At 47.1% G+C, this 12,279-nt stretch overlaps 1 protein-coding gene across 2 annotated transcripts in view; it reads left to right on the top strand.

Annotated features, from left to right (window-relative positions):
- KCNK5 (potassium two pore domain channel subfamily K member 5) overlaps nucleotides 1–12,279 on the top strand; it is a 72,835-nt gene that overhangs the window by 21,598 nt on the left and 38,958 nt on the right. The gene's annotated exons all lie outside the window — the stretch shown is intronic.

The following is a 12,279-nucleotide window of genomic DNA, read 5'->3' as shown; positions in this document are numbered from 1 at the left end:
TCTTTAATAGGAGAAACACTAGAAGAATGGATCTGCTCTCATGCTCTCTGGTGTAATTCCATTAAGTTGCACCGGAGTCAGTGAGGCGGGAATGAAGACCAAATACTTTGAGTCTTAGGGGGCTAGTGGCTTGCATTCTTGATGTACCGAAAGCCTCCAACAAAGAGCCAGTGTACATCTCCTCCTAATATAGCTACATTGTCACACCCTTCTTCTATTCTCTGGTTCGGGGTGGCCAACCCACGGCTCCTGACTGAACCAGAACGGAACCTGGAACTGCTCAGGTAAGCCCCTCTCACGGCTGGGCCACTGTGAGCCGCATGCGTGCTCATGGCCCGCACCGTTCTGCTTACGGCTTCCAGCACACGACATCATATCCTGCACATGCAAGCTGGGTCACACACAGCATCCCAGCCTGCACATGCTAGCAGTCAGCTCCTGAGTGCAGGCAGTGGCAGCGGCTCTGGGTGCAGCGGTGGCTGCGGGACCTGGGCATAAGATTAGTGGGGAGGGGGTGCGCACGGCATGCCAGCTGCTCAGTGCACACGCCCCACCGCCTGGAGGAAGACATGCGGATGTAGCGGTGGTGGCGGCTCTGGGACCCGAGAATTAGGTTGGGGGGGGGAGTTTGGTATAGAGGGGGGCTGGTGCCTGCCTCTGGGGGTGGGGATTGAGTTAGGGGTGTGTGTGCCTGGCTCTGGGGAAGGGGAGGGGGATTGAGTTAGAGCAGGGGGACTGCCGAGGGGAGGTGAGGAGAGCAGCCAGGGGGCTTCCTGGCCCCAGCTGTCTGTCACCTCCTCCTGGCCAGACCCCTCTCTCCCCCTGCTAGTATCCTGCCCCAGCACCCACCAGCACAATTGGGGCTACATTAAAGAGGCTTGGGGGATTTTGGAGTGGTTGATTATTTTTATTTATTTATTTATTTATTTATTTATTGCATCTCGCTTGTGTGTCCCCAACTGACTTTTCTGTGGGTCAGTGACCCCTGACTCAAAACAGGTTCCCCGCCCCTCTCATAAATAAAGGCAATGCTGAAACATTTTGTGTTTGACGTAATATTTTATTTAAAAATGAATCCTGGTCAACAAGCCCCCAAATGGGGCCAAGCCCCCATCTGGCCACAGCATCATAACACTCCTGCACCCCCCTCAACCCCAAACCTGAGCCTATCATACATTGGAAACCCCTGTCCTGTGCCTCTCATCCCCAAACTCCTGCACCCCCACATCCTCAGTCTTCTGCCACAACACTCCTGCACCATCCACACGTTGCAAATCTGTGTCCTGAGCCCATCATTCTCCCAGCCTGAGCCCCTCATGCACCTGAGCCCAAACTCCTGCACCCTCACAGCCACAAGCCTGCAGCTTGCTCAACACCCCAGCCCTCCACCTGACCCCAACACTCTTCAGCCTGGAGCCCCTTTCCTGAGCCAGCATCCTCTTCTCTACTTCCGCCTGCACCCAAATTCCCTCCCAGAGCTTGCACCTCTCACTCCTTTCCAATTGCTTTTTTTTGTGAGCCACAATAGCAGTGGAGACAGCTTGAAGAATCTGGGCAAAGTTGTTGAGCCAAAAAAAAAGCATGGCCACGAAGACCTGGGGAAAAGTTGTTAACCCCACCCCCACCCCCCAAAGTGTACCAGCACCTATTTCCCCCACTGTGGTGCTTTGCCCCTCCCCCCAACAACTTTGCCCCGCCTCTTCACACTGTCTCCACTGCTGTTGTGGTTCTTCATCTGGAACAGGTTGGCCACCCCTGCTCTGGTTGAATTGTATGCTAGGCCAGAGAGATGTTTCTCATTCACTGAAAAACCCTAGTGACATGCATTCTTCCCTGTTTTGTGTATCATTTATCTTATGTGGCTTGAATGAACTGAAGCTAGGATGTTTGACTACACAAACCCCAGCTCATAGCCACATAGTTAAAATGTGTTTCTCAGAGCTCCCCATTCTCTGTCTAGCGGGCTGGAGGTGGGGGAGGGAAGCGCTTGGGGCTTCCGCAGGGAGGGGAATCTCTGAGTTTTGCTCTGCGGGCTGTGCCTTTGGGGCTTAGGGCTTCAGCAGAAGTAAGGCCTAATCCCAAGTTTCAATAGGTGCCTCCTGCATGGTCAAAGCCCTGAGACCTGCTCTCTCCTCCCCCCCCCCCCCCCCAACCTCAGGACAGAAGCCCTGAGCCCCAACAGCTGTTTTTCATATGGGGCTGAAGCAGGTGCACTCTGGCTCCTGAACTTCTGAATATTGTCAGATGTGGCTCAGAGAACCTGCAAGTTTGGCCACCCATGACTTGTCATGCAATGATTTCCCCCATCCCTTAGGGGTTCCCTGTTTCCCTTCCCCTTGTGATTTTTTTTTTTCAGTCTCGAAGCTAGCAGTAGTACTTTAAAATGAAACTATAGTCACCATACCAGCACTGGCAGAGAGCTCTCCCAGCATTGTATGAAAACTTCCTAAAGGGCAGGCACTGGGAGCCCGTTTACACAGGTGCTTTACAGTGGTCTAACTTGCTGCAGTTGTGGTTTTTTGGCTTTTTCCTCCACACACTGACCGAGAAAGTTGCAGTGTAGTAAAATGCCAGTGTAGGCAAGCCCTCACTCAGTATTCACTAGAAAATCACCCTTATTGTGAATTGTTTGACATCACCACCTCTGTGACCACAGCAATTCAGCTTTGCACAATGGCACAACTTTGAATTATTTTGCATACCACGACCATGCTGAAACCCAAACAAAGCTAGTCTTGTCTTTGGGGTAGGAATGCATGTTAAAACCGGCATGTGCGACTTTGTATTTCTAAGACTCAACATGAAGATATAATTTAGTTAACCACTAGGAACTGTTAATTTTATAAAGCAGTAAAACAATTATAAGGCCAAACTTTAAAGCTGAACTCAAGCTATGAAAATAAGTTTGCTGAAGCTGTCACACGCAAATAAAATGGCTTTTTATTTATTTATACAAGATATTTTCCACAGGATAGATGCCAGTTAAATGTGACCACTTGTTTACAATGGGTTCTTGCCCAGGAACTGAATGTGATGCAAAACTGACAAGACCCTGCTTAGAAAAACAAATTTATTTTCCTGCACATCCTTTGTGTGTATCTGACTTTTAGTTTGGGTGCTCTTTGGGGACAGGGACTGTCTTTATTCTTGTGTACTGAATGCTACTGAGCACAATGTTAATAACATGATTATGGTGGGCATAGCAAGAAAGCAGCAGGAGAGTGTACGTTTTGGTATTTTGTTTTGTTTTTGTTATCTTTTTTTTAATTGCTCACAAACATTCATCCAAGATACACAATAGCTTTCATTTTAAAAGCATCCAGAATTGAGTGCAGAACTTGTGTTGCCATGACAGATGGAACTGTGGTAGATATTACCCAGTGTTTTCTCCTAACAGTTGGGAAAACATGGACCCACCATACTGTGGTGGTCAGGGCATGCATTAAACTGGCTGCGTAGTAATGGAAGTCTCAAAGAAAAAATATTCTGCTTTGAATAAAAAACTTAGATCAAAACACATACATTGCTTAGGGGTATAAAAATGTACATCCATGAGAGATGTAGTTGGGTTGACCTAAGCACTGGAAAAATTCTTCTCTTGATCTAACCACCACCTCTTAGTGGGATGGATTAATGACAATGACAGAAGAACCCTTTCCATCAATGCTGTTATGCCACTGTAGAGTTTGTAGCATAGATGTAACTATGTTTTTTTTCCAAGTAATTTTTCCCACTACTCCTGTTAAAATAAAACTGTCACCTGGTTGCTCTTAAAATGTATCCTGTCATTGTTGACATTGGAAATGTCCTGCTTCTCTCTATCTTTTGTTGAAATTTTAAAGAGCAGAAAAGTAACTAACATGCATGGTTTTTCAGCAGAAGTATTCCTATGGTAGTGAACTACCTGAAAGTTAGTAAAGGTACTGCATCAGGCACTACAATGCAATATCTGCCTCTTTTGTAGTCCAAAAAGTTACCCAGTAAAAATGCCATCAGCTTACTCAGCAACACCTGTGTACACTGTGTGTGTTTTGAGTCATAACTACTGATCTTATTTCTGTTAGCCTGGCAGCACCCATACAGCTGTGGAATAAGAGCAGGATTTTAATCTGTCATATGCATACTCCAGAGTTGTTGGGCCAGTATTTTTGTTCTCCAGACAGTGTTACTGGAGATGTGTTCCCCCTTCACCGACCCTCGAAGCAGACAAAAAACCCCAGTACTGGCTAGACTTTCAAATCCTTGATAGTGTTCTATCTCCTCCTGCTGTAGCTTTTAGATTGTAACACATTGGGAAAAAATCCTATTTGGGTTTGAAAATTGAGCAAATTCTTAATGTAAGTTGTTGTGTCTATGTTAACTTTCTAAGAGTGCCATATCTTAGTAGCTTTACATATGAAGTGGGAGAACTAATGTTAGTTAATCCTTATTTGAGTAAAATATCTGGACAGTGTCTTCCAGCTTTCTTTCTTAACAGAAGTGAGGCCTTGACAGTAATGGCTAAACTTGCTAACCTTCAAAACAAACTTGAGACTAATAAAATCTTTAACTTAATTTTAATTTTAGCCATGTGAGATCTTTCACATCAAAGCTAAATCCTCTCTCTTCCAGATAATCTCTAGTAGCCTTCACTGAGGCTTTGTCTACACTTATATAATTAAAGCTCAGCTACAGCAGGGCGGCAGTGGCAAAGGCTTTCAAGTGAAAGTGCGATCACTTAGCGCTCTATGTAAATCACCGCCATGAGGGGAATAGCTAACAGCACTGATGACGTGGGTTTTACCCACAAAAGCTTGTGCCCAAATAAATCTGTCAGTCCTTAAGGTGCCACAGAGCTCCTTGTTGTTTTTTGCAGATACATACTAATATGGCTGCTCCTCTGAGACTATGCAGTCCATGTCCTCTGACAAAGATGCCAATGGCTTATATAGCTGGTACAGCCCTTTTAAAGTACATCATAAGCAAATGTGATGATGGAAATTCTGTATTAAGTGCAGTAGGATTTGACTTGCTGATAAATAGATATCATGTGGAATTTGTTAGTGCTGGGGATAGCTTTCATTACTGCAATGACAGAACAATTCCATCCAACTAAAACTCATAATTCAGCAAGTTATTGTTTAACTCTGCAGAAAAGTACAAGAGGAAGTCACCTCTTAGCTCTCTTCACATTAATATCATTCACTTTTTTTGTCTTTCCTATGAATTATGACTTTATAGGAAAACTAAGCTGGCTATGGCATTCTTCATACACAAGCAGATCTTAAATGGTACTTTCTGTGAAAATATTGGCATGCTTCCAAAAGATTAATGCACAAACATATCAGAATTGTTGCGCAGCGAGGCTAGTAACATATCCAGGTTTTTGTATTGAATACAGAATGGAACCAGAGCTCCCAAGTTTTAACCTCCCCATTCACATTTCATTTTCCTTTCTTCTGGCAGTGCTTTCCGTCTTCCTAGGTGCTTAAATTATTTTTACTGTACTATTCACTCTTCTTCTTACAAATGACAAATACTCTAACTTTAACCTTTTATTTTTGGAGGTAGAATGTACAGTATTTCTCTTTTGTTCCAAGAAGTATCTCTTTCATGGCTAGATCTATCTAGAAGCATAAAGAGTAATAAGATGTTCTACAACATCAAGAATATTAGGAGCAAGACTAAGACTAAAGACAGGGTAGGCCCATTGCTTAGTGAAGAGGGAGAAACAATAATAGGAAATTTGGAAATGGTAGAAGTGCTTAATGACTTGTGTTTTGGTTTTTGTCAAGAAGATGGATGGTGACAGGCTGCCTAACATAGTGAATGCTAGTGGAAATAGGGTAGGTTTAGAAATTAAAATTTAAAAAGAACAAATTAAAAATTACATAGAAATAAGTTAGATGTCTACAGGTTACCAGGGCCTGATGAAATGCATCCTAGAATATTCAAGGAGCTGATAGAGGAAGTATCTGAGCCTTTAGCTATCATCTTTCAAAAATCAAGGAAGACAGGAGAGAGATCAAAAGACTGGAAAAAGAAAAATCTAGTACCCATCTATAAAAAAGAGAAATTAGAACAACCCAGGAAACTACAGACCAGTCAGTTTAACTTCTGTGCCAGGAAGACAATGGAGCAAGTAATTAAAGAATTCATCTGCAAATATCTGGAAGATAAGGTGACAGGTAACAGCTAGCATGGATTTGTAAAGAACAAATCACGTCAAACCAATCTGATAGCTTTCTTTGATAGGATAACTAGTTTTATGGATAAGGGAGAAGTGGTGTATGTGATATACAGGGCTTGACAAATTCTGGAAAATCCTACTCGCCAGACAAAAAAGGGACTCGCCACCCCCACCCCTCCCAAAAAGGTTTTTTTTTTTTAACGGCATAAATTCCTAATAAGAATAAGAACAGTAATTACTAATAAGTTATTAATAAATATCCCCCAAGTTGTTGTTAAATATCTTATGAACCTCTTTACCTTTTCCCTCTGCTGCCATGTCTCCTCCCCTTGCTCCATCAGCTCCCCTGGTGCCTGCTGCCCCCCAACCCCTCACCCTCCTCTGCTGTCCTGACTCCTGCCCTTCTCATTGCTCTCAGCCTTCCTGAGACCTGCCCCCCTCCACCTGCCCTTCTCTCCCCCCTGTGCCCACTCCTCCAGTAGCCCCACTCTGATCATGTGAGCTACCCCCCCTCATCCCCTCTCCTAACACCTCCCTCTACACATTTGCCCCACCTCTCTCCTCTGGTTCTGGTCCCTCCCCTGCAGGTGTCTGCCCTTCTGCTTCATGCCCAGAATCCCCTGGCACCTGCACCCTCCTGGTGCCTCTCCCTTCCCTCACTGCTATTGCCCCCTTTGCCCTCTTTTTCCCTAATACCCACCCCTCACCACCCTCTGCCCCCATTCCCCTCATGCCCTGTGCCCTCACACATGCCTTGCTCCATCCCCGCCTTCCTCATGCCTACCCCTTCTTTCGAGCCTTCTCCCAGCACCACCCCCTCCCGCCTCTAGCCCCCAATGCCCTTACCCTCTTCTCTCCCAGCATCACCCTGTTCCCCGCTCCCACTGACCTCACAAACAGGGAGGAACTAATAGGGAAAGTAGAGGTGGGTGACAACCTGGGAAGCAGTGATCACAAGATAATAGATTTCAGGATCCTGACCAAAGGAAGAAAAGAGAGTAGTAAAATACACACCTTGGACTTCAGAAAAGCAGATTTTGACTCCCTCAGAGACCTGATGGGCAGAAACCCCTGGAATGCTAACATGAAGGGGAAAGGAGTCCAGGACAGCTGGCAGTATTTTAAAGAAGCCTTATTGAAGGCAGAGAAAGAAACCATCCTGACGCGTAGCAAGAGAGGCAAACATGGTAGGATACCGGATTGGCTTACAGGGGAAATCCTTGGTGAACTTAAGCACAAAAAGGAAGCTTACAAAGAGTGGAAACTTGGACAAATGACCAGAGATGGGTTTAAATGTATAGCTTGAGAATGCCGGGGGGTTATCAGGAAGGCGAAAGCGCAATTGGAATTGCGACTGGCTAAGGATGAGGATAACAATGGTTTCTACAGGCATGTTAACAAGAAGAAGGTGATCAGACAGGGTATACAGCCCTTACTGAATGAAGGAGGTAACCTAGTGACAGATGATGTGGGGAAAGCTGAAGCACTCAATGCTTTCTTTGCCTCTGTATTCACGGACAAGGTGAGCTCCCAGACTAATGTGCTAAGTGACGCAAGATGGGATGAAGATGGACAGCCCTTGGTGGGTAAAGAACAGGTTAGGAACTATTTAGAAAAGCTAAATGTACACAAATCCATGGATCTGGACTTAATGCATCCAAGGGTACTGAGGGAGTTGGCAAATGTCATTGAGGAGTCTTTAGCCATTATCTTTGAAAAGTCATGGAGATCGGGAGAAATCCCGGATGATTGGAAAAAGGCAAATGTAGTGCCCATCTTTTAAAAAGTGAAGAAGGACGATCCAGGGAACTATAGGCCGGTCAGTCTTACTTCAGTTCCTGGAAAAATCATGGAAGGAATCCTTAAGGAATCCATTTTGAGGCACTTGGATGAGAAGAAAGTGATCAGGAATAGTCAGCATGGATTCACAAAGGGCAAGTCATGCCTGACCAATCTGATTAGCTTCTATGATGAGGTAACTGGCTCTGTGGACATGGGGAAGTCAGTGGATGCGATATACCTTGACTTTAACAAGGCTTTTGATACCGTCTCCCACGATATTCTTGCCAGCAAGTTAAGGAAATGTGGATGGGATAAATGAACGGTAAGATGGATAGAAAGATGGCTAGAAGGCCAGGCCCAGCAGGTAGTGATCAACGGCTCGATGTCAGGATGGCGGTCAGTTTCTAGTGGAGTGCCCCAAGGTTCGGTTCTAGGACCGGTTTTGTTCAATATCTTTATTAATGACCTGGATGAGGGGATGGATTGCACCCTCAGCAAGTTTGCAGATGACACTAAGCTAGGGGGAGAGGTAGATACACTGGAGGGCAGGGATAGGGTCCAGAGTGACTTAGACAAATTGGAGGATTGGGCCACAAGAAATCTGATGAGGTTCAACAAGGATAAGTGCAGAGTCCTGCACTTGGGACGGAAGAATCCCAAGCATTGTTACAGGCTGGGGACTGAATGGCTAAGTAGCAGTTATGGAGAAAAGGACCTGGGGGTTACAGTGGATGAGAAGCTGGATATGAATCGTCAGTATGCCTGTGTAGCCAATAAGGCTAATGGCATATTAGGTTTCATTAAGAGGAGCATTGACATCTCTGGATCTGCTGGCATTATTCCCCTTTATTCGGCTCTGGTGAAGCCACATCTGGAGTGGAGTACAGTGTGCAATTCTGGGCCCCTCGCTACAAAAAGGATGTGAACGCATTGGAGAGGGTCCAGCAGCGGGCAACCAAAATGATTAGGGGGATGGAGCATATGACCTATGAGAAGAGGCTGAGGGAGTTGGGTCTGTTTAGTCTGCAGAAGCGAAGAGTGAGGGGGGATTAGATAGCAGCCTTCAACTTCCTGAAGGGAGGTTCCAAAGAGGATGGAGAGAGGCTGTTCTCAGTAGTGACAGATGGCAGAACAAGGAGCAATGGTCTCAAGTTGTGATGGGAGAGGTCCAGGTTGGATATTAGGAAAAACTATTTCCCTAGGAGGGTGGTGAAGCACTGGAATGGGTTACTTAGGGAGGTGGTGGAGTCTCCATCCCTAAAGGTGTTTAAATCTCAACAAAGCCCTGGCTGGGTAGATCCTGCCTAGAGCAGGGGGCTGGACTTGATGACCCCTGAGGTCTCTTCCAGCCCTATTGTTCTATGATTCTAAGGTGAAGAGATGATTCTATGACCTCCCCTCCTGCCCTTTTCCTCATTGTCTGCACTTGGCCCCCTGGGATTTGTCTCTTCTACACCCCTGTCCCTTGGTGCTTTCTTCTTCTTCTTCTTCTCCTGACCTCCTCCCCTCCCCTCCCCTCCCCTCAGCCCAACCACTTCCCCTCTTCTCCCCCAGGCCCAGCTCTAGGTTTTTTGATGCCCCAAGCAAAACATTTTTGGTGCCCCCCCCCCTTTTTGTTATCTTTTACACGTTTGCATTTTGCAGTGGGTTTTTTGTTTGTCTTGTTTTCATTGTTGTCTCGGGATTTTAGCCCTATAAATAGCACATAGCATTTTCATTCATTTTTTTTCATAAAGGTAAAGTCGCTTCAAGTGAACTCCCCCTTTCACTCGCTGCTGGGTCACAGCAGCCTTTTCCCTACCTATGGGCAAGCACCCTTCGCTCCCGACCCACAGGGGGAGCAGGGTGCAGGGACAGCAGAGAGCCAGAGGGGTGCAGTGAACAGTGTGGGGATACAGGGGTGGCATGGGGAATGAGAGGTGCAGGGATCGGGGGGAGCAGGGTCCAGTGGAGGCACGGGGAATGGGAGAGGCAGAGGGATCGGGGTCTAGAGGCAGTGCAGGGAATGGGCAGCACAGAGCTGGGGGGGGAACTGGGATCAGGGGCAGCCGGGTGCAGGGTGCAAGGGCGGCGCAGGGAAGAGGGAGAGCAGGGACTCCGGGGAGCAGGGACGGCATGGGGAACGGGCGGCATGGAGACAAAGGGGCACGGGACGGGCACAGTGAGTTGGGCGGTTGACAGGGAGCAGTCTCTTGCCGGCGAGGGGGCCGTGGCAGGACTGGAGCTGGTGGGATGGGGCGGGGCCTGGCTGCGCTTGGGGACACGTGGCCAGAGCTGAGCTGCCGCGGCCCTTTAAAATCGGCGGGGCCACATCACGCCAGCGTCCTGGCATCTGCCAGCATCCCTCTGACTCACGCCCTGCCTCCTCGCGCTGAAGCTGCACACAGGCAGCCCGGCAGCAAGAATTGCCGCGCTTCCCCTTCCCGGCGGTGCTCTGCTCCTCTGCTGGCTGGTGGATAGGATGGGGCTGCGCTGCCCATAGTGCGGGCTTCGGCCAGCCCTTCACAATGGCCCACTGGGCCAGTCCGCCTGTGCACTCTCCAGCTGGTAAAATCTACTCGCTATGGGCGAGCAGGCGTGTGTATTTGTTGAGCCCTGGTGATATACCTAGACTTTAGTAAGGCATTTGATATGGATTTCTGACCAATAAACTAGGGAAATGCAGCCTAGATGGGGCTACTATAAAGGGGCTGCGTAACTGGATGGATAACCTTTCTCAGGGTATGTCTACGCTACCCCGCTAGTTCGAACTAGGAGGGTAATGTAGGCATACCGCACTTGCAAATGAAGCCTGGGATTTGAATTTCCCGGGCTTCATTTGCATAAACTGGGCGCCGCCATTTTTAAATCTCTGCTCGTTCAAACCCCGTGCCGCGCGGCTACACGCGGCACGAACTAGGTAGTTCGGACTAGGCTTCCTAGTCCGAACTACCGTTACTCCTCGTGGAATGAGGAGTAACAGTAGTTCGGACTAGGAAGCCTAGTCCGAACTACCTAGTTAGTGCCGCGTGTAGCCACGCGGCACGGGGTTTGAACGAGCAGGGATTTAAAAATGACGGCGCCCAGTTTATGCAAATGAAGCTCGGGAAATTCAAATCCCAGGCTTCATTTGCAATTGCGGTATGCCTACATTACCCTCCTAGTTTGAACTAGGAGGGTAGTGTAGACATACCCTCAGAGTGTAGTTATCCTGAAAGGCATAACAAGTGGGGGTTCTGCAGGGGTCTGTTTTGGGACCAGTTCTGTTCAATATCTTCATCAGTGATTTAGATAATGGTAGCGAGAGTACGCTTATTAAGTTTGCAGATGCTACCAAGCTGGGAGGAGTTGCAAGTGCTTTGGAGGATAGGGTCAAAATTCAAAATGATCTGGACAAACTGGAGAAATGGTCTGAGGGAAACAGGATGAAGTTTAATTTGGACAAATGCAGAGTACTCCTCTTATGATGGAACAATTCGTTTCACACGTACAGAATGGGAAACGAATATCTAGGGAGAAGTACTGCTGAAAAGGGAGCTAGGGATCATAGTGGACCACAAGTTAAACATGAGTCAACAGCGGGACGCTGTTGCAAAAAAAGCAAACATGAGTTGGGGATGCATTAATAGGAGTGTTGTGAGCAAGACACAAGAAGTCATTCTTCTCCTCTACTCTGTGCTGATTAGGTCTCAGTTGAAGTGTGGTGCTCAGAATTGGACACACTACTCCCAAGAAAGATGCAGAGAGATTGGAGAAGGTCCAGCGAAGAGCAACCAAAATGAGATGAAAGATCTAGAAAACATAACCTATGAGAGAAGACTGAAAGAATTGGGCTTGTTTAGTTTGGAAAGGAAAAGACTGAGGGGGACAAGATAGCGGTTTTCAGATATCTAAAAGGGTGTCACAAAGAGGAGGGAGAAAAATTGTTCTCCTTGGCCTCTGAGGATGGGATAAGAAGCATTGGGCTTAAATTGCTGCAAGGGAGGTTTAGGTTGGACATTACGAAAAACTTCCTGTCAGAGTGGTTAAACACTGGAATAAATTGCCCGGGGAGGTCGTGGAATCTCCATCACTGGAGATATTTAAAAGCAGGCTAGACAGACACTAATCACAGATAATCTAGACCAGTGGTCACCAGCCAATAGATAGGGATATACTGGTAGATCTTGGAGCCTCTGACAGGAGACCCTGACTGGTTTGGCTGGGAAGCTATCAAGCGCTGGCATTTAAGTTGCCCCTCCCCACACTGTCATCCTGCTCCTGCCCTCTGCCTTGGAGCTTCCCCTTGGGAGCCTCCTGCTTGCTGTGCAGGGTGAGGGAGGGAGAAATGGGTGTGTGTTCTGATGTTA

The sequence above is a fragment of the Pelodiscus sinensis genome, chromosome 3 (assembly GCF_052426305.1).
Source record: "Pelodiscus sinensis isolate ZL-2025 chromosome 3, ASM5242630v1, whole genome shotgun sequence".
NCBI lineage: Eukaryota > Metazoa > Chordata > Testudines > Trionychidae > Pelodiscus > Pelodiscus sinensis.
This window is presented reverse-complemented; position numbering and strand designations above follow the sequence as displayed.